This window comes from Schistocerca cancellata, chromosome 7 (genome assembly GCF_023864275.1).
Source record: "Schistocerca cancellata isolate TAMUIC-IGC-003103 chromosome 7, iqSchCanc2.1, whole genome shotgun sequence".
Classification (NCBI taxonomy): domain Eukaryota; kingdom Metazoa; phylum Arthropoda; class Insecta; order Orthoptera; family Acrididae; genus Schistocerca; species Schistocerca cancellata.
In genome coordinates, this window is record NC_064632.1 from 598097817 (window position 1) to 598120309 (window position 22493).

A 22493-nucleotide genomic window follows, 5' to 3' on the forward strand; every position below is an offset into this window, starting at 1 on the left:
AGAGGGTCTGACAAGTGCGCTACCGATTTTTGTCAAATTTTGAATGGATGCTCTAGCTTTGTGCTATACACTCCCTAGCTCGTTACAGTTGAAGGACAGATGAATGGGCCCAAACTAGCCGCCGCTTAACAGCGTAGTTGCCTGCTAACTTCGAAAGAAGGTAGATGCGGTCCCTAGCGCAACTTATAACATCGTCGAAAATCAGTGCGTACGTGAGAGCTTTGGTACACCCTGTTAAACAAATGGAGGCGGTACAATTGGAGAGCGATCCGCTTTCACCAACATGCATAAGCAATTCATTAATAGTTTATGTGTGTGTGTGTGTGTGTGTACATTGGAATTACAGAAAACAAATAATAAAAAAAAAGTTGCATGGTGCGAGATTCGATCCGGCGACCTTCGGATTACGAACCCGAGCGCTTACCGCTGCGCCACGACGCTGTAGAAAACTATTAATCGTAGAGAGTATTTCACCGCAACGGTTTGTTTTAACTGTCGATTTTCTCGACAACGGCTGAGAATTGCATCTTGGTGCTTTGCCACATTACACCTCTGGCCACGAGCTTTTATTATGCGCAGTATGAATCTAATCTGAATTTCACAATTGGCGGTCTCCCCTTGTTAGAATGCTCGTTGTGGGGAGCAGGGGGAAACAGTCTCCACAAACTTCCGATTTGTAAATGAGTCTCACGAGGAGAGGGTCTGACATGTGCGCTAATTATTTTGATCAAATATTGCGTGGACGTGCCACTATTCTGCTAGACCCTCCCTAGCTTTTGAAAAAATTGAGGCCAAAGTTGAGGACGGACAATCGTATTTTCAATGCTCTACACCCAAAGAGCGTCTACAAATAAAACGTTTTATTAATACGTTCGTTGTCTCATGCATTACGTCATGGCAAAGTGGTGAAGAGCAAGACCAGGATTATAAAGGTATTTTTATCTGCCATTTTACACTTATTTCCCCTTGGGCAGTGTATGTTGATGTGAAAATGCCGAGTTGCACCGTGGTTCAAAATGGTTCAAATGGCTCTGAGCACTATGGGACTTAAAACATCTATGGTCATCACTCCCCTAGAACTTAGAACTACTGAAACCTAAGTAACCTAAGGACAGCACACAACACCCAGTCAACAACTAACTGGACGAGCACTGTCACCATTCGAGTTTTCAAGGTGGTAGACGACGATGCTGTCGACCCCAGTTACAATCTTGGTAATGGCTATGTTTCAGTCCAATACCTCTATGTGACTTTCTGTGTATTTCAAGACATACTTTTATACACTTGGTACGAATCCAAATTGATATTTGATAATGCTGTATTTAGCAACATAAATGAAATACGTTTTCTGAGCAATATGTCGGAAAACACGTCAGTGCAGCGAGGTTTCGTTTGTGTGTTGCGCATGGTGCAAGAAATATTTGTCTTTTGCTTGCTTCTGTGATAGGTTTCATCTCACTGAATGCGAGCAAGCTCACGATTAGACTGTCAATAACTGGAATTACGCAATGACACACTTAAAAGTTGTATTTTTGCATTATGTATCCCCATGAAAATAACTGTAAATAGATTATATGCCTACTTGCTTATTACGAGCGTTTCTTGATGCATATCTAAAAAAAAATAATAAATAAATAAAAGCAAAAAAGAAAGAGAGGCAGAGTGAGAAAACAGAAATGTATTTTAAATATCAGCTCGGTGACGCCATGTTCGTCTCGTGATGTAAACTATGTATGGCTACAGGGTTCTTTCTTTCCTCTCTGCAAACAAACAGAACAGAATTCAGTAACAAAGTGGTAAGAACACCTATGCATTGCTCCAATTAAACACTCGGCCTTTCTCGGTTATTTTGTTAACCGTTAACAATTGTCTATCCTTAATTACTGATTAGTTGTTACTACCATTGTTATTGTTATTCGTGACCTTACAACAGTTTCCCTACCACTCATTGCTGCTGATTCACGTAACGAATGGATCAGGATGAATGGAATGTCGGATGTTTGGTCACGGAAAATATACACATTTATCTCGGCGTCTTGTGTTCAGGGTAATATGAAAATCTCAGTAAGAGGGATGCCGGTGACGCAGGCAATAATACCCAGCCGGCCGAAGTGGCTATGCGGTTCTAGGCGCTACATCTGGAGCCGAGCGACCGCTACGGTAGCAGGTTCGAATTCTGCCTCAGGCATGGATCTGTGTGATGTCCTTAGGTTAGTTAGGTTTAATTAGTTCTAAGTTCTAGGCGACTGATGACCTCAGAAGTTAAGTCGCATAGTGCTCAGAGCCAGCTAATAATACGCAACTATTTCCGTCGACTTAACACCATGATAACAGACAAATTGGCGTCTCAGGGTATTTTGATAATAATTCGTTAGCCTGCTTTCGCCCTCGTGCTAACATCTCGTGGGAACAGGCATAATATTTTGCTTTTTGAACACTAATCAATAACTCACAAAGATCGTAGATGGAAGGATACACAGAAACTATGAGACTCATGGGTGTGGATCCAGTTCGTCATTAGAAGACTACACAAGAGCCAAATTGTTGTGTACATAGTTCCGCGTACACAACTTTCCCAATAGAGCGCGCCCCGCTAAGCACAACAGCGCAGGCGCAGCGCTCGTCCGTCTCCGCACTACGAGATCGTGGTGTCTTAGAGACGGACCAAATTCTGCTTCCGCCGATCCGCCAATGAGATTGCTGCTAACGTAGAACCTTTTCTCCTCGCGGATCACACTCGCGCAGTGATACCTGAACGCTCGAGTGTCCAGACCTCCGATTAGTCAGTCTGCATTAGTCTGTACCAGTCTGTATTTTTCTGTACCAGTCTATAGTCAAGTTTCAGTCTGCGCCTAATAAGATTATCATATTCCTGTACATAGCCATGAAGAGAAATGTATAGACACTTTGTCAAGTATCAGAGATATGTGAGAATATGATTAACGTACCAAGACCAAAGGAACTTCATATTATCAATTTTAAACAGCATCCAGAATCAAGTTACGTAATATCTATATTTTTATTATTTTAATAAATGTGTGTGAAAATTAATCAAGTTCTGTTTAAAGTTGGTCACCGTCAATCTGCTACTCAAAGCGTGCAAGTGGCATTTCTATCGTCTGACCTAACGGCCGAAGATAAACACGCCACGATAAGACCACGAGACATATTGCTGACACTCGCCTACTTCGTTAGAGCGACAAGTCAAATAATGTGATGGTGTGTGTACCGAAGGTCTTACAGTACGCACACCACGGAAACATTACGAAAGCAATGAATACACTGGTTGGTATACATTATTTGTATAGATCTGAAGATGAAAAAGCACAGATCTGCACAGTGCCCGCATCTGCACATTAGTTTCTGTCTCAATGGGCATAATTTTTAATTTCTTCTCTTCTGAATTTTCAAATGAATTGATTATTGGGTCGCACAGATTAATTAGTTAACTGTGTTTCTTATAGCTTCCATTCGCATCAACATTTTTCTACATTCTGGTGCAATTCATGATATTCTATTTGTATGATCACAAGACTGAACATAGGTGCAATCGATTTCGAGGTGCAAAGTGGTTGTTATGTTGTTTTTCGTGTCAGGTGGGTATAGTTAAATTCCAAAGACTTTTTACTGTACTGAAATAATCCATTGTTACAAAGTAACAAGGTAAGTGTTTTATTCGTATATAAACTATAATCGTGATGGAAGATTATACACCTGAATGTTTGACACAACTGGTAGGAGAAAACACTGCATACTAACCAAACCCCGCACCTTCTCTCCGTATCCTCCTATGATATGAGCACGGGATTCGCCTTGAATACCTCGCCTTGAATAGCTGAGATTTGGCAACATCGTCACAAACATTTGGCAACATTGTACAGTGCAATCACTTCAATACGGTACTGGATTGACTCACTAAATTCACTTGATATTCCCTTTTTATTTGAACGACCCGTGCTATATAATCTTCGAGTAACATAAGACACTGAGACAGAAAATTTTTCGACTAAAGAAATGCTATTCTGCAATAAGTGACAACTTTTATTATCTTTCACGATACATTATGAGGCTCAGTGACCAATACCATGATGAGTGTGGTGTGCTTTCAGCAGTGTGTCCATAACCCCGTGGTACAGCCCGTGCCTCGTGTTGCAATGACTCAGTGAGTCGTCAGTTCTATACGTGGTAGGGTCCAGCGTGTGCGAGCATTTTTTTTTTTTTTTAATTTTATGAAGCTGCGAATTTCCAGAATAAATACTGTAACGAAATCTGAAGAAAACCTTTACAAATCAAGTCCTCTTGGTAGCTCGACTCAGTAAGTTTCTGCCTGCCAAGCTGCTTCACAATACAAGCATCTCTAAAGAAATTCGAATCGGGCGCCAGCAATACGAATATCAATACTGTTCTTCACTTAAGACTCTCATGCCACGGTGATAAGTATGAAGGAAATGAACCTCTTGATTACTATAGTGCCTCTATGCTAAATTTACACAGCAGCAAGTAGGAACCCTCTGCAGACATTTGCTAACAGGGGCTCTAGCAACTTACTGTTTCTCTGGGTAGCTTCAAATATGGGCAATTTTGTCGCCTTTAATCCAGTTGAATATTTTAAATATGACTTTTGAACAGCGTTCGCTCCTCCATTAACTAGTGTATGAACCTGAAAACAAGCTGTTTGCCTCAGTAGCTATAGGGCAGGTCCTGAAAGGTATTGACACAATGTTTCCCATCCATTTACCATAGGGAATCAAAGAAAGAAACCAAACATTACATTGCGTTTACTCTCTATGCCTTGACTAACACATATGAATCCATGACAAAATAAATTATTTGAAGAATCTCCTGTGAAGGGAAAAAGAACAGGATGTGACGCTTTAATTATAGCGGACTCGCTCAGAAACAATGAGATAAATTCTGTGCCACAATGATGTATTGCATACTAGTGCAATAAAGTACACATCAAATAGAAACGATTTTGTGCCGCTGTTGCTATTGAGTGTGAAACACAAATCGTAGACAGATTTGATGGATCACCACTCAACAAAATTAAAGCATTTTACACCGTCGAGAGTGAGGAGTGGAGCAGATGTCGGCAGGAGGCGAGGCAGCACAGTGCCTCAGCCCCTGTCGGAAGGCAGCAAACGGGTCCCAGAGAGCTGACACGCATACGGTGTTCAGAGGCAGATGGTTGGCCAAGAAATCTCTCACTAAAATATTGTTAAACCAAACTGTTTTACCAATGTGACAGAAAGCGGAATATATTGTACATTCGCTTGAATTACACTCATAGCTTCAGCACCGAGAGGAAAGTTGCGATAAAAACTTCGTCGATGTGTGCTTTCGGTTGCCAGACATGGTGTTAGCTAGTCTCGCGTTTTACCTCAAGACTACAGTCATAGTCAAGAGTGATGTACTCAGACTGAAGTCAAGACTTCCTCCAGGAATTGCCGCAGTCTACAATGTTGCCAGATCGAGTATATTGCCGGACATAGAACTCTGAGGGGAGCATGACTGTATTGTCCACCTTACGTGTACGACTCGGCAGTCAATTTTTTTGTCTAAGACTGTGTCTACAACACATATTGCACAATGAGGACCCAGAAGAAATAAAGAAACAAAATTAGTTTATGAGAGCAACGTTAACTATAGCGTTCAAAGTATTCATAGTATTGTATACGTGTGTAAACGCCTTCCATTGCCCACTCAAGAAAGACAAGGATACACAGTCTAGAGTGAATATTATGAATACGACACAGTTTGTGGATGAACTCAGACGTAGGTTGTTAATCATTTTGAATATTAAGCAGTACTGTACCCAATGGTATTAAACTCGTTTTCAACCATTGATTCCCACAGCTAAAGGAACACTACTTGTGATACTTCTTGGACACAATACTTACGCAGTGCTATCAGACGAAAAGATCAACCTGGCACAAACTTTGGGAAGTTTGGTTTACAACCTTCGTAGCTGGATAAAGAGCTTTTCCTATTTGAGGTATCTGTGAACGTTGCTGCATAAGACGATTTAAGAAGAAGCTAAATTCCTTGAGCTATAACAATGTTTAAAGAAATCGTCTAAACGGCACTAAATCGTGGTTTGTGAATCGTTTACCGGCCGTACTCTGCCGCATTTCGTTGGTTGGAAGACAAAAAGCTTACTGACAAATTTCACAGAAGGAAAAGGGGGACGAAATTTCTCCCACTGGAAGGTCACGTTGTTTTATTTAAATGATTACAAAATCAGGTAAAACGAACAGTGAGGTTGTCAGTATAAGCACATTACTGTTGTCAGTATGATGATGCACTGCCCAGGTCCGGTCACGATAAAGGGCCCGTTTAGGTCAGGCATATTGTATACTGGAGTGGAAGAGAGAGCACCACTAATTTCTACAATCCGTACGCATTGCATACACGCAGAAATTACTGTTACAGTGTGAGTGAATTGCGTATTTTCCGGTGAGAAAGAGCACTGGAAAACAGTCCTCTCTACATTGGGTTACTTAAACTGGTGTCACTCTGAGGTAGAATTTATGGTCAGCGACTAAGTGTAAGGTCAATGATTCGGATACGGATTTTGCAACTGTGAAATACTTTCCTACATTATAGAAGCGAATATTAAATTTTAACTAATATTGCGAGTATTTTGTACTTGGATAGCTTAGAATGAAAATCTTTCTGTTTATTGCAAAGGAAACCAATTGATTTTCTAAAACGCTCTGTGTCATACACAACTTGAAAGATGTCACGTCGACCAAATCTATGGAAGAACTGACAGCGACGTATATCGGATGGCAGTAAGATCCCTTGGCAGTATTCGACAGTCATTTCTAGGCGCAAGTAAATTAAGAACAGCAGCGCGTTTTTGTTATCAACTAACGTCTTCATCAATTACTTTAGTTTTAATGTAATCTATGAGTAATTGCTGATGTTTGATATTAACATGAAGAGGATTCCGTAGACAGGAAAAGAACCTGTTCTCGGGCAACTACTTCTATAATGACCAAAAGGCATTAGATGATCTTCAAGTATATGTGTTCCAGCAGCGGTATGAAGAAAATAAATGTAATAATGACGGTAATAAACGGATTATCCGGTAACTTCAAACTTCACAATGGTTTTTCTGTAACTAAGAAATTTGCTGAATTAGTGAAAATTTCAAAACGGCTTCACATCGATGCTATGATGCCTAGAAGAGTATTTCCATCCTGCTGACATGAGAATATCGTAATCTCTGCGTTAGAAGCTCGCTTATACTTAACCATTTAATAGACTCGCATTTTTTCCACCGTGACTAATTTTGTAAGCTAAGCACATCACCTGTTACAGCGCACTCTTGGGGCTGGGAGATGTGCCGACAATGGTCTGGTGGAACGAACTATCATAGATGCAATACCTGGGTTCAGGCATTTACTTTTAAGAGACACAAACAAATTTACTTTATCTCTGGTAACCTCAAGAAAAAGACGTTATCATCCAGAACCGGCATTAAATATCACGTTCCTTTATTACCAACTGTGCAGAGCCGCTTTACGTTGGGAAATGACATAGGCGGATGTCATGATATACAGAAATACTGTCGCTAGTGAACTTACTCACATTAGAAAATTTTGTTTTATTTGATGAACCGATAGCCATTTAAAGGAACAGGGCTCTTATTTTACTTGTACTTCATTGAACTAGAGACGATTAAAGTTTTGGTTTTGATTACAATTACAAAATGGCTCTGAGCACTATGGGACTTAACATCTATGGTCATCAGTCCCCTCAACACAACAGTTCGTCTTCTTCCTGCTGGTATTGTAACTGAGATTTGGCAACAGGGCAAGGTATGTTTGGCAACTTTGTGATCGACGAGTTCCTTCCTGGTGTGCACGGAATTAAGTTCACTTGATTTTTCCTGTCATTTCCTTTGAATAATATACAGTTATTATCGCTTGAGGTGTAAGAGGAAGCCAAGACACATACTTCTTCGCTAGCTCTGTGGTAACTTGCTGACTGGTGAAAAAGCGTCTGTTCTGGTTGGCGGTTCCAGTGTCTCAGAATGTTACCGTTTGATTCTTTCTGTGAAAGAGCTACAAGCAGTCAGGTCAATCATCGATAAGGAAATCGCAAGAAAATGCTTTCGGCTAATAGTGCAATCGTGAAAATCGTACAATGCTGAACGACAGGTAACGGCTCTTTCCGCTGGTAACAAGGAAATTTTTGGTTTCTAGGCATACATAACTTTATTGATGAAATGCCACATTTGCATACCTCTTCAGTATGACACAGCATGACAAACAGAGACCCAATCGAAATCTAAGTGAGTAGTATTTTACTAATTCATGCTGATAGAGGCACAGTTGCGTACAGATACACAGCTCTACTAAAACAGACTTTCGTCGTAAGGTTATCGTGGGTAGTTTTATTTCATTTCTTATAATACAGTGCACAATTTTAGTAAGGTTTCTTCTAGTGTTGGTAAAACAATAGTAAACATGAGAGAGAAATTAATCATCAACGATACATGTGAAATCTCTGATGTTATCTATAACAGTCTGACAATGCAGATACAGTTTATTGATTACATGCATGTAGAAAACTTGATCCGAGTTAAAGTTGTCGAACAAGGTTTGAAGAAGAATAAAATGCCACTACCACACGATAGAAAATGTAGAAAATACTTATCTGACGTATTTTGGCACGGTGTGGTCTCCCCATACATAATACAAAAGTTTCTAGATGCATCTGCTGCCTGGCCATCTATTAAACCTAAAAAGAAAAAATGTCACAGAAATTAGCCCTTTTTGCTCCAGAAGTCAACAATTCCTTCAGAACTTCCGCATTCCCCAGTGCTGTGAGATAATGCATATGGCCAGCTCTAAACTGCTGAGAGAAAGTTAGTTACAGCTTTTCTTTTGCACTGCACGGCGTTTTCAACAAACAGATAGCGCAATATAGTGGAAAGGAACACTTCCTATTTAAATTTCTGCATCCTTCACTGTTGGCAGTTCAGTGTAGGTGGCAATTATGCGATTTTATTTCAGTGATACAAAATAGAGTCGAATGTATGCACTGGGTAGCCGAGGCAGCAATTCATGGCGATTCGGTCAAAAAAGTATTAAAAAGTATTAAACATGCTGCAAACCACTACAGGGAGCCGGTGTCAGAATTCTCATCTAGTGTGGCGCAACGGCGCTACGATAGAGAAATGAGTCACAGAGAAGAGGATTTGGTGGTCTGTTGGATTGATGATAGGTTCATATACTTATGGTATGGGTTAGATTCTAACTTCTGCCGATGATTTTTGATAGGGAGAGACAGATTCTATTCTCTTTTGGCTACGCCAAGTGAAGATGGTGTAATGGCATTGTGGTATGAAATTCATATTAAACACGATATTCCATCTCTACCAAGTACATGTTAGTTTGAACCACAATAAAGTCATGGATGGCGGCATGTAGAAACTCTATCATCAGTAACCTTTCTTATGGTAGTTACTTGTTTCTACTTACGATACAAACGCTATGTAGGGTCGCAGGACACTTATTCCATCTTTTATTTGAGCTTCTGTATGTCGATAAAATTGGTTATGAACTGGGAATGCAACTGAGACCGCCCTTAACGCGGAATTTGATCCCTTCGTGACAATACAGCTCGACTTTAATTTGTTGTTCGTTCAAAACTCCATATTCCTCAACATCTCCACATATTGCGCGCGAATAGGTTCGAATCCTGGCCCAGCACTAAAGTTTTCATAATGTATTATCAAGCTCTAGCATGAGATCACCTATCTGCTAGTGGAGAATAATTTTTATTTTTAATGTATTTTCATTCGTTGTCAACACTTACGGTATGTGACGTTTTTGACTACCAATAAGACACAGAACTATTTGCGAGATCACTCTAAGTTCAAGGATGTTACTCCGAGCTGCTGGTGGAGAGAAAAATCGATTGCTGACGTCTCTTTGTGTGTAGTCAGCAACGATATGTGTGGGGTTCGATTCCCAGTCAGTACTGAACTCTTCGTCATATTATTTCTAGTTCAAACATGATCACATGTCGCTGCTGGTGTAACAGTCCCATATTTAACGTTCGTTTACTCTAGAATATAACAGCGATAGGTGCCAGGTTGGAGACCTGGGAAGTAAAAAATTAATGTTTCTTCTCGTCATTTCAGTTAAAACATCCAGCTACTGCAGAGAAAGTCCCATATGTCACAGTTAATTGTGCTTTGATATCAATCCGATTAGGTTCTGGGTTCGAATCCCTGTCGAAAACAAAGCTTTAACTCTCAGCATTTCAGGTAAGAAGAAGCAATAGTTAACATCTCTCGTAGTTCGTTAACAGGGACAATAGATGGGTGGAATTCGCGTCCATTAAAAATGTTTACGATATGTAATTTAAAGTTGATATTTGCTAAGTTATACTGTCTAAAATCGAGGTATATCACTCTCTGTATGCCGAGTCAGCATTGACTGTTAGTTTCCGTCAGTCAAGAACTATATGCTTAGTCTGCATGACCTGGGTTTCAATCCATATCCTGAACGAGACGGTTCGTCATGTCATTTGAAGTTCACACATATTCCCAACTAGCTGCTCGTGAATAATGTAAATTTTTAATGTCATTTTCTGTTAAATAATAAGAACGGTATGTTACTTTGAAGAGGAAATCATGATTACGACGAAGTTACTACGTGCATTACCTATCTGTCGTAATAATGAGAGTGGTAACATTTCAGGTATGTCATTTATTGTAATAAATGTGAGCTTACAAGCCGTAAGGGCAGTCGTATCTGTGATAAAGTGTTCCTTGATATTTGTGGCTTCGTGGTATTACTTTACATCTTGAGTTACTGCGATACAGAGCAGTATTTTGTAGTGGTGAGTTGTTGGAACCGTTTTCAATAGTCAAACGACTGTACCAAGGAGCGATTAGAGGACCTGCTAGACAGCTGCGTTATGCGGGTTGCATGCGAATCAGGCGAAGTGCAATTCAGGTCGTTCGGATACTTTTGAGCATTATTGGACATATGAGATAGAAGTCAGAATGGTGCTAGCAGGTGAAATTATAAACTGCTCTCAAGAAGGTATTACAATCGGCCCAGCATCTACCACAAGAAAGAGGGAGCACACTTGGTAATCACTGTACACAAGTACCTGCTACTCGGACACCACTAACCAGGAAAGTACTTGGGCTCGAACAAACACAAATACACCAAAATCGTGTGAGAAATAATGTAAGGGTCTCTTATACTAGTATACTCACTAGTGATACTCTTGCATCTGCACAACTCTGCAGTCGTCCGTTAGACGCCTCTGCGTATGTCGTCCGCTAGAGGCATGCCGCATTGCACACTGACCTGCTGGTACGCCAGTAGGGAAGGTGCAGTGTGCCTCTGAAGTTGCGTTTTGTGACATTATTTATGTATTGAAGCGTCAGATGGCTCGGCGATTGGTAACCAATCCTGATAATTTATTGCGGTTGGTTGAGATGAAATTACGAAGAACCCTTCTTCGTGAAGATGGTATTGGTGTAGAAGACGAATCATTTGCATGTTTTCTGGTATCTATTATAGTGCAGAAATATGAGCATAAGTTAGAAACAAATACTGTTGCAACACTAACACATAATGTTGATGATAGGGATGATAATGACGAACAACTCATCAAATGGTAGAGGCGATGGAAGCAGTAACAGTGAATACCAACAGTCTCCCAAGAAGAAGGTTAATGTTGCAAGTATCATCACGGCGTTTGATGGCAACACACTGGAGAACGTGTACGATGATTATTATGTAAGAGGTTTCGATGCATACGACAAGCTTCTGAAAAGATACCCTAAACTGAAGTCGAAAAGCAAGATTAAAAACACACTGGATTACGTGGCAAAGAAAAGAGAAGAAAATAGATATTTCAAAGGAAATCGTACACTGCTGTTCAAGACCATCAAGAAGCGTGTAATGGCGAAATTCGATGAAGCCCGAGAATGCGGTTCCACCGTTCATCATTGGCATTTACAACATTGGGTATTGGATGTAGCCAGAAAACTCGGGTGTACAAAGTTTACAGCGTCACTGTTATTTATTACTAATTTGAAAAAGGAGTTTAGGATAACATGACGCCGTATCACTATGCTCCAAGCACAAAAAGATAAGGATGGCGAAGAAGTGCTGATTGAAAGAGCTCAAACGTTTGTTGCTGACGTCAATGAGCATATCACGAGAGAAAACATCGATATTAGTTCTGTATGGAACTGTGATCAGAGTCAGTTCAACTATGAACTTTCTTGTGACAGGACACTATCCATGAAAGGGAGAGAAACACTGCCGCGATGTTGCAATCAGTTAACTGTGCAACACATAGTTGCACGATCATTGTTGCTATATATATCGACGGACGATTGGCAGACAAACTCTATATTTGCTTCCAAGAATCCAGTGGAAAGTTTGGACCCCGCGTGTCAAGGGAAATGCGCTCCAAATGTCATCGTCGATGCAAGTGTGAGTGTTAAGATGACGAAACAACAATTGAAGACTTTTTTCTGTCAATTTTGAATCCACATTTGTCGAGAAAGTCATTAGTACTTTGTGGCCAAGCGTTTAAAGGCGCTACAGTCTGGAACCGCGTGACCGCTGTGGTCGCAGGTTCGAATCCTGCCGCGGGCATAGTTAGGTTTAAGTAGTTATAAGTTCTAGGGGACTGATGACCTTAGAAGTTAAGTTCCATAGTGCTCAGAGCCATTTTTTTTAGTACTTTGTGACTCCTGGTCTGGACATAAGGATGAAGGAGTACTACTGGAGGCATCTGGCGGAAAACATGCAGATTTAAAAGTCATTCCGCCTAAAACTACAAAATATGCACAACCTCTGGATGTGTATTTCTTCAGGCAATATAAAATATATGCCTAGAGAATAACAGACTTCATTTAACTACGTTCCAGTAATATGCAGCCAAAATTGCACGACAGATTCTTTATCATGAATATGCATTCTGTCATTTACAATCAGTTACCCGCCGGATTATACAAACCAATGCTTCGTTACGCGTGGCAGAACGCTGGCTACGATATTGGTGAAGCAGTGAACAACTTCAAAAGTGTCATTGCCGTCGCGTTCAACACTGATATTATAGAATGCGCAAATACGTCATGCGATGAACTTGCATTTCTTCACTGTGCGTTTTGCAGTCATTCGTATTGCTCGAAGCATTTGATTGACATTCCGCATTTGCATTTATAGTTAAGATTGCGTATGGCGTCTACAATTACATCTACAGTGATATCTAGAGCATGACTGCAGAGTTTTGCAGAAAAACGATACCCACCAGCACATTCAGACGTACATAATGGTCCTATAACCAAACGTTCATACAGATCTGTTTGTTCGAGCCCAAGTACATTCCTGGTAAGTTTTATAGAAGCGACCACTATGCGTCGCGAGAGGCTGACTCGCCTGTATCCAAGGGGGAGGAGCGTGTTATGTTATCAGTCGAGAGGCAATAACTGCAGAACTGGTCAGTCAGAAGAACTGAGACACTTCGAAAGTCGTTAAATGTCACCTGAGTAACAAATCCATCCACAGACGTTTCAATCCATCTTAAGTTTCCCAAGTCAACTGTTGGTTAGTTGGTACTGAAGTGAAAATGCGAAGGAGAAAGCACAGCTGAATCGAGACCAAGGCAGATCTCCTGTATTAAGCAGGAAAAGTCGAGCATTGTGGAGGATGGGTTAAAAAAATTGTGTGAGGAAAGGGAACGAATGACTCGTCCGTTCCAAAGTGCTGCCAGCAGTCCACCTGATATAAAGCCAGCACTTAGGAGTTTAGGGTACGGTGGTAGGGCAGCTACTCATAAGTGCTGTGTCAGGCGCCGAGGCAAGAGAACGCCCATGTTGCGGTAGCAGCAGTACCTGTTGTTTGATACACAGTAGTTAGGTTAGTTTCTGTGAACTGTACCTGTGTATTTTACTGCGTAAACTACTGTTTAGCAAATTACTCTAAGCTTTTTTTTCTGCGTAAGTATTAGTGCATATCCTAGTGTGAGGTGGCTTCCTCGCGTATTTCTTCCTCCGCCAGAAGTGCAAAGTCTTGTGATTACAATTCAGGGTCGTGTTAGTACGAAGTGCATAGTGTAGATCAGTGCATTAGATTTTCCACATTTATTTCCTGGAGTAGCTTTCGTAGAATCAGAGGTTTTAGTAAAAAAGGAGCTATTGATGTATCAAATTTTGAGCAGAGACATTTGTTTATGTTTTCAGAGCTTGCGTTCTCAGGCTATAGCGCGAACCTGCAGAGCAGATTTTAGTGTTCGTTTATTCACCTCGTTATGTTTTGCTTACATTCAAACGTCAGTGACACTACGGTCGGGTAAATTTCCCTTTCGTGGGGGGTCTGTTTGTACTTTCTCATTTGCTCCTGACTGCTTTGCTTGTATTTTTTGAGATCTAATTCAATAACTTTATACAGTACGATATCAATACGGACTGTGCTTGTTGTGTATGGACGCAAGGAGAACTGGCCGCTGTCCATAAACTGCTGCAAGCTAAATTGGCCATTGTCAACAGGCTTCTAGATTCTGTTCAAAGCGTCGGCGACATCAGCGTGCCAGTGTTGAAGCCTACGATACCGTTGGTGTCGTTGGAATGCCCTGGTGACCTGGTTGTCGCTGTATCCTCCGATATGCAAGATCTGACTGGTCCGTCCTCACTTGACAGAGAGTGCAAACAGCGGTGAGTATACGTGGGGTGTCTCTGGGCGGAAGGCGAAAGATGGAATGCGCTGAACGCCCGGCGCCTTAGCAACAGGTGCGAGGTGCTACCCCAATAACGATGATACTTCTGAGCCAGCACTGAATATTGGACCGGTGACGAATTTGCTTCCCCAGTCCGGACAAGTACACAGGAGGGGTATGCTGTCCATTAGGAGCTCCATCGTTAGTCGGGTAAAAAATGGAAATGTCGTGTGGCTAGGGCCTCCCGTCGGGTAGATCGTTCGCCTGGTGCAGGTCTTTCGATTTGACGCTACTTCGGCGACCTGCGCGTCGATGGGGATGAAATGATGATGATTAGGACAACACAACACCCAGTCCCTGGGCAGAGAAAATTTCCGACCCAGCCGGGAATCGAACCCGGGCCCTTAGGATTGACAGTCTGTCAGACTGACCACTCAGCTACCGGGGCAGACGTTAGTCGGGTAACGCAGCCGCAGATAAATAGCATGCACGGCGGTAAATAATGCCGGTGTTCACTCGATATGTTTGCCGGTGGTGTCGTCCATGATGTAGAGGAGGTGCTGCCGTGCGCAGTGGGTGCAACCGGCAGCATGTAGTGGCACATGTCGGCACGAATGACGTCTGGCGCTTGGGTTCTGAGGCCATCCTCGGCTCCTTTCGGCGGCTGGCTGATTTGGTGAAGGCAACTAGCATCGCACACGGGGTGCAGGCTATGCTGACTATTCGTAGCATCGTACCCAGTGTCGATCGCGGTCCTCGGGTTTGGAGGGGAGTGCAAGCTTCAAGCCAGACGCTCAGACCAGTGATGGGATGGCGATGCGCGGCGACTCGAGCGCACCGAGAATTCCTCGAGCCTCTAGTTCTCAAGCAATTCTCGAGAAGCTCACGAGAAACGGCTCGGCGGCGTGTGCCGCTGCGCGCCAGTTGGCTGCGACAACATACGCCGCGCCACTGTTGTTTTATGAATTGAATGCCGCCGATAGACAAACACGCTCGCTGTGCGCGTAACTAGTATGTTTCAGGTTTCATTCGAGTAAAGTTGTTATTCAAATCAATAGGGACACTCGAAAACGAACATCGTGGCGCTGGCAATACTTTACAGAGAATGGAGATACGTTACTTGCAACATTTCTCATAAAAATATCCGTAATGTATCAAAAAATACAATGAGCATGATTAGACATATTAAACTGCACAATTTATCGAGCAATAAAACAGCGACGTCCGTAGGTACAAAGGCTCATTCTTCCAATAGTGCGAGGCAGACAAAATATCCAGGTACGTATGGTACAAAAGGTGAATTCCGTGCAAAAAATTTCGGATAGTGTCCGAAGCGGTCCGCTACGCTTAAAAAACATTGATTTTTTAATCGTATTCCAATAACATACAACATACCCCTAAATGAAACCTATACTATTCTAGCTTTTGCAAGATACGATATGTAATTTTATTGGACTAGTTGTTGAGCATAAAGTATCCCCTTGCTGGAGCACTGATCTAAATCTTACGTTTCTCTTCATAGAGGGAAGTAAACGGCAACAACAGCTAGATGAAGCACTAGTGGTCGTGATAACAAACGATTTTCAACCGCTTTCAATCGTTGAGGACACTGGTTTTCGAATTTTGTTTCACTGTTGGACCCACAAATATTCGATACCAAATCGAAAAAAGTTGCGCCTCATGATTGAGGACGATTACCATAAACAGAAACAGGCTGTAAACTTGGCTGTGGAAGACTCTACTTGAGATCCTTTAACGATCGATATTTGGACCTCACTCAATAGTGAGGCATATATTGCTGTAATTGGTCATTTCATTAACACTTATTGGTGCCTGAAAGCTTTAGCTCTCGAGACATCCCGTTTCCCGGAAAAGCATACAGCGGTAAGTATGACTGAGGCGTTAGATAACGTGATTTCAAAATGGAACATTGAAAACAAAGTTGTAAGCATCACAACTGACAACGCCAGTAACATGACGGCAGCAGTACAACTTATTCACAGTGGCAACATAGATTAGCAACATATGCCTTGTTTAGCACACACCATCAATTTAGTTGTGAAAAGTTCTTTGAACAGCAACAATGAGCTCTGCATAATGCGGGAAAAGGCCAGAAAAATTGTTAGCTATTTTAAAACAAGTTGCAATGCTAATGAAAAACTCCATGAGATCCAAGATCTAATGAATAAACCTGTTCAAAAATCGATTGAGGAAACCGAAACCCGATGGAACAGTACGTTTTATATGCTACAACGTCTAGTGGAGGAAAAGGAATGCATTGCAGCCTGTTTATCATCTTTGTATTCAGGTGTAGAGAACATCAAAGCTGACGAGTGACGAATTTTGAGCGAATGTTTATGTGTCCTGGAGCCATTTGAAGTGGTAACAAGTGAAATCTCAACTAAAAACTATACCTCTCTTTCGAAAGCTATTCCAATAATCAGACAGCTAATCCTAACCGTATGCAATGGGAAGTGGACTACCACGACAGTCCAATAACCAGAGCAACATCTGCACAACTCACTAATAGCCCGGTTACAATTGATAGAAACAGACAAAGTACATGCCGTTGCCACAGTTCTCGACCCCATATTCAAAACGTTACCATTTACGAATCCCATTCATTCAAAACATGCCATTGCAAGCCTAATTGCAGAGTCCACAAACATGGTAGGGACCGTACGATCTGCTCATTCGGCAACTACGACACTAGCCATGAGTACCATTTCGTACAAAACGCCAGTAGTTCCTTATGGGCTTCTTTCGATGAAAAGATTTCCAATAAAAATCTAATGAAAAGCGGTTGTGACATCATAGACCTGGAGGTGCAACGATATTTGGAAGAACCGTACCTACAACGCACGGATAATCCTTTACACTACTGGAAAAAAAATGAAAACAGTTCCCTAGGTCTAGCTGTCGTGGCAAAAAAATATCTTGCAATACCTGCAACTTTTTTTCCCAGTGAAAGAATATTTTCGAAAACAGCACTTCTTATAAACAAACAAAGTATCAGACTAAAAGGCCAAATGGTTAATGAAATCATATTTCTAAACAAAAATCGACGGCGTGCAGCAATGGGATGTAAAAATGCCCTTTGCTGCACAACTTTTGTTTCCATTCTTTCTTCAGTAAGTAAACGCATGTACGCAGTTTCTGTATATAAAAGACTATAGCACTTCTCTTTTAAGTTTAAGCATGCATGCATACATGCAGAATGTACAAGGTAATTTATTTTGTAAGAATAAAGCTTCTGTTTCATGCGAATTCTGTGCTTTGTTTTAACAACAATTCTACGATTTTTGTCTTATGAGACATACACTAATACTTCAGTACACATTAATAACACTAGTAAAGTTGATATCAATCATAGAATTTCAAAGTTTTCCGTGCACATACGTACGACGAGTACGACCACTGCGGCTCAGTGCTTTTTGTACTGAAGGTTTTCGCAATTTCTCAGAGAGCGCGGCACTGTCAACTTCTCGAGCGTATCCGAGACATTCTCGAGAAATTGCCTGCACGTCGCGCGTTTCTCGAGCGCGATCATAGCCCATCCCTAGCTCAGACGACTCTGCAGAGGTATCAGATGCGAATTTCTCGACCTCCACAATTGGGTGGAGAATTGTAAGGTTCCCTTAATACCTCAGGCGTGCACTACAAGCATGAAACGGCAACTAGTGTAGTACCTCTTCAAGAGGTTGGCAATTTCTTTAGAAATCTTCCCTAGGAAAGACAGGCTTATAAATGTGGTCTTCTTGTTTGTGGGTGGTTGTTCAGCAGTAGGTTCATTTAATTTTGCTGTATGGATTAGTTTATCTATTAATGCAGGGTTGTACCTATTGCTGGAGGCAACTGCTTTAATAATTTCTATTTCTTTTTGTCTTTCATTTGTGTCCATTGGGATCTTAAGCATGTGATTAACCATTGTTCTGAAGAATGCTTTTTTATGTTGATCTGGATGGCAAGAGGATTTGTATATGGTAACATTGGTACTTGTTGGTTTTCTGAAAAATTGAAATTTATGCTTTTGATTTTTATTTGAGATTGTTAGACCAAGATGGTTAACGCCTTCTGGTGTTTCATGTTCTACTCAGAATTGAATTTTATTGTGTATTTTATTAAGCGTCGTCCTCACAGGGAAGTCGAAAGAACTGATACTTTCTGAATTAACCGGGATGGCATGCGTGATTTCAGACTGTTTATTGGTAGATCTTGTAGCACATCGTACGTAGAAGAGCAAGTTTATACCATATGCTTTCTTGCTTAGATTTTCTGTTAGCAATGTAAGTTACAACAGATAATTGGTGCATGAAATTCCATCTAACTAGAGGCTTATGAAAATTTGGGATACTTGGTAAGCAAAGGAAACTGGAATTAACAGCTGGGAAAGCTGAGATGAGTCTTACATTTTCTTCATTTAGTCCTTAACATTGTACGAACAAATGGAAGGTTGACATATCTATCGATATAGGATCAAGTGATTACTTACTTTTAGAATAATTTGACTATCCAGCGCAATTAAATTTATTCCTACCAAACGACCTGTTTCGGCCGACATCGACCATCCTCAGATCATAAAATACTGCCAGTGGTTCCATCCCACCGCTGCGTAAACCACGTTGTCAGTGGTGGGTCTGAAGCACCTTTTGTATTTTATGATCTGAGAGTGGCAAATGTCGCCCGAAACAACTCTTTTATCTGTTTATTTGTTAGAAAATTATGTAATTCTTGCAGATAACTAAACTATTCTAACAAGTGTAACATGCAAGATAGACTCCTCAGTCTGAAAAGCGGTCTTATGCAGCTCTCCAGGGTGCTTTATCCTGTGCAAGGCTCTTTATCTCCGAATAACCACTGAAAACTACGTCCCTCTGAATCTGCTTACAGTATCCACTTCTTGGTCACTCTCTACAATTTTTATCCCCCATGCTTTCCTCCACTACTAAACTGGCGATCCCTTGACGTCTCAGAACGTGTCCTATCGACCGATTCCTTCTATTAGTCAGGTTGTGCCGCAGATTTCTTTTCTCCCCAGTTCTGTTCAGTGCTTCCTCATTAGTTATGTCATCTACCCATCTAATCCTCAGTATTCTTCTGTAGCACCAAACTTCAAAATCTTCTGTTGTCTTCTTGTTTAAAGTGTTTATCATCCATGTTTCACTTCCATACCTATTTACACTCCATACAAATACTTTCAGAAAATACTTCCTGACATTTATATCTGTATTCGATATTCACAAATTGCTCTTCCTTCGACACTATTTTCTTGCCATTGCCAGTCTGCATTTTATGTCCTCTCTACTGCGGCCGTCATTAGTTACTTTGGTGCCCAAATAGCAAAACACATCTATTACACTAAGTGTCTCGTTTCCTAACCTAATTCCCTCAGCATCATCTGATTTAGTTCGAGTTCATTCCATTATCCTCGTTTTGCTTCTCTTGATGTTCTTCTTATATCAAGACACTGTCCATTGCATTCATCTGCTCTTCCAAGTCTTTTGCTGTCTCTGACAGTGTTACAGTGTCATAGGATAACCTAAAAGTTTTATTTCTTATTTCTGATCTTTAATTCCTACTAAAAAGTTTTCTTTGGTTTTCTTCACCGTTTGTTCATTTACCGTCTAGCCATTTCTGCTTAACAATCTTGTACTTCTTATCAATCTCATTTTTAGACATTTTTATTGGATTCGACTTGCTACATTTACCGCATTTTTATATTTTCTGCTTTCATCAATTAAGTTCTACACTGACGCGCTAAAGAAACTGGTATAGGCATGCGTACTCAAACATAGAGATATGTAAACAGCAGACTAACCTGTATAAAACATAAAGAGTTTGGCGCAGTTGTTAGATCGGTTACTGCTATTACAATGGCAGGTTACCAAGATTTAAGTGAGTTTGAACGTGGTGTTATAGTCGACGCACGTGCGATGGGACTCAGCATCTCCGAGGTAGCGATGAAGTGGAGAGTTATAAGCCACTGGCGAATAAAATGTAAACGCATTAACAAGGAAATGATAATCAACTGTATTAAACGTTATTTTAATTATGTCCAAATGCACAGCTAAAAATGAAATGCATTTCTACGAAACACACTTTCACGTGAAAACGCATGATTTTGCGCAAGTGAAAGACGAGTGATAAAAGATTTTGGCAAACGTTTCTTAGATATACAATAGGAATGAATTTATTATTATCACCTCTGTCACCTTAAACGGTCTCAGCTTGTGCTATTCATATAAAAACGGATTTTACTTGCATTTGTGTGCAAACTTAGACCGCTATATCGTGGCAACGGATTAAGCTTTCACAAAATAATGGCATAGCCATTAATAACACGATATTGTGTAACTTCTTACAACATCTGAACCGATTCGCTCAATTTGGGAACATAGAAGTGGCGTGGCGTGCTTAGAAACGCTCACAGAAATGTAAATTTTGCCATAAAATCCAACTCTTATCTCGATAACGGATCAACATTATTGGATTAAAACAAAATTGTTTTAACTCTATTTCTGTACATTCGTGCAGTGTTAGAGCCGTTTTTTATCAGTTTGAAGTATGGAAGTGACGCGTTTCAGAAACCTCACAGGAAAAGGTGTTTCTTGTACGTAAAATCCAAACGAAGCAAGATCGTTTTGAAACTGTTGAAACTTATCTTAGACGAAGGTCCGACACATGAATGGACCAAATTTGAACCATCGGTCTCACTCCAGTCAGCAGTTATTTAAGGGCGACTGTTTTTCCTTATAAAATCCGAATGGTTCACATACAAATGGTATCATTAACTGAGCATTAATTTCAGCGCAATTGCAATCTTTTGGGAATGGAATTAATCGGCTCATCCATTTTTCCTGAGCGCCAGGTCCGGGTCCTCGATCAAACGTTGCTTATTATACTGTAAAAAAGACACAGCAAAACCGATGTCAGAACGTCTATAAAAATGGCCGCAGGTCCGGGCTAAATAAAAATATTTCTACCCTATGTTCTTAGATCTAATAGGACCCTAACACCAAGAGCCCGCAAAAAACAGTTCCGTGTGTGGCTTTTTCTACGCTGTAACAATTCATCTCTATTGCTTATTAGTTTAAATGTTTTTGCTGTCTATCATAATCCTTCATACCATTTTCGTGATACATTTATTTTCCTTTATTAATCCTCAATTCAATGTCTCCATTCCGTATGTGCGTTCTGTCCCAAATAATATTTTGTAATGATGAAATTTTGTACGTTTGCTTTCTATGCAGTGTTTTCTTTTACACATTTTCACGACCTTGTTGCAGTGTACATAGATTTTGAGGCATCTGTTTGTTATTGCTGTGAGTCTCTAGGCTTTCTCTGAAGTATCCCGTCTTCCAGAAGTGACAGTGCTGGGCAACTACTGCGACGTTTGGAATGTGGGAGAGAGGTACTGGCGAAAGTAAACCTAGGAAACCGGTAATCGAAACCGGGACCCCGTGATCCAGAGGCAGCAACGCTAGCCACTAGACCAGGAACTGCGGACATCATCAGAAAAGGAAAATCTGTTTTTCGTTATTGTGAGCCCAGAAATTCCATGAAAGCAACAAACAATTGGCTTTTACCTGTCGCGAGACTGTCCAAGATATGTTCAACATGCTGCCCAACGTTTTCTGCACAAGTTGAGATTGAGAAGAAACATGTTACACAACAGATCGGAGTATCTCAGGGGTCACCATGAGAATGCGCTGGGCAACTTGTGCCTTCAGTTGAGCTACATTCAAAATAGGAGCCCTCAACACAACATCTTTCACAGGCAGAGA